Genomic DNA, 1,511 nt, shown 5'->3' with positions numbered 1-1,511 from the left:
ATGCATATGAGGCAATTGAAAATACCATGGCTTTAGTTAGGTGCACCTTAGTCCTCAAATTGACATCTTTGCTCCTTAACACTTTAAAGAAGTCTGCAGCAGATTTGCCTAATGCATCCTTTGGTTTATTGATTGCTGCCTCCATGAGTGCTAATTATGGCTCTAATCAAAAGGAAGTATTTGACAACTTTAATCTCTTCTCCATTTATCATGATGTTATGTATCGGTTCAGTTGTGAGGATTTTTGCTTTCTGTACATCGAGGTGCAATCAGTACTGAAGTTTGTAGTCTTTGAAATTCATCAGTAAATATGTCAAGTTTACTTTGCTTCTAGCAAGGAAAGTTGTGTCATTTACATATTACAGGTTGTTAATGAGTCTTCCTCCAATCTTGATGCCACATTCTTCTTCATATAATCCAGTTTCTCAGATTATTTGCTCAACATACAGATTGAATAATTATGGTAAAAGGATACAGTGCTGGCGCACACCTTTCCTAATTTTAAACCATTCAATATTCCCTTGTTCTATTTGAATGACTGCCTCTTGGACTATGCATAGGTTCCTCATTAGCACAATGTTCTGAAATTCCCATTCTTTACAACATTATCAATAGTTTGTTATGATCCACACAGTTGAATGCTTTTGTATAGTCAATAAAACACAAGTAAACATCTTTCTGATATTCTTTGCTTTCAGTCAAGATCCTTCTGACATCAGCAATGATAGCTCTATTTCTATGTCCTCTTCTGAATCTGCTTGAATTTCTGGAAGCTCCTTGGTGATATACTCCTGCAATTGTTTTTAAATTGTCTTCAGCAAAATTTTACTTGCATGTGATATTAATGATATTGTTTGATAATTTCCACATTCTATTGGGTTACCTTTCTTTGGAATGAGCACAGATATAGATCTCTTCCAAATAGTTGGGCAGGTAGCTGTGTTCTAAATTTTTTGGCAAACATGAGTGAGTGTCTCCAGTGATGCATCAATTTGGTGAAACATTTTATTTTCTATCCCATCATTTCCTGGAACCTTGTTTTTATTCATTGTCTAATTTTCACATGCATAAGACACTATTGAAAATAATATGGCTTGGGTCAGGTACACCTTAGTCCACAAACTGATAGCTTTGCTCTTGAACACTTTAAATAGGTCTTGTGAAGCAGATTTACCCAGTACAATATGTAGTTTGATTTCTTGGCTGCTGCTTCAATGAATGTTGATTGTGCATCTAAGCAAAATGATATCTTTGCAGCTTCAACATTTTCTCCATTTATATGGCTGTTGTTTATTGGTCCAGTGGTGAGGATTTTTGTTTTCTTTACATTGAGATGGAAACCATATTGAAGGCTGTGGTCCTTGATCTTCATCAGTAAGTATTTTAAGTCCTCTTCATTTTCAGTAAGCAAGATCAGGTGATCAAACAGGTGAAAGTCTGATGTAGCAAGATTAAGATTATAGGGAGGATGCTTTAACACCTCAAAACAAAGTTTTTGCAGAGTGTCAACA

Source organism: Chrysochloris asiatica, unplaced genomic scaffold (genome assembly GCF_000296735.1).
Source record: "Chrysochloris asiatica unplaced genomic scaffold, ChrAsi1.0 scaffold00028, whole genome shotgun sequence".
NCBI lineage: Eukaryota > Metazoa > Chordata > Mammalia > Afrosoricida > Chrysochloridae > Chrysochloris > Chrysochloris asiatica.
The sequence above is the reverse complement of the archived record's forward strand: the minus strand, read 5'-3'. Positions refer to the sequence as shown.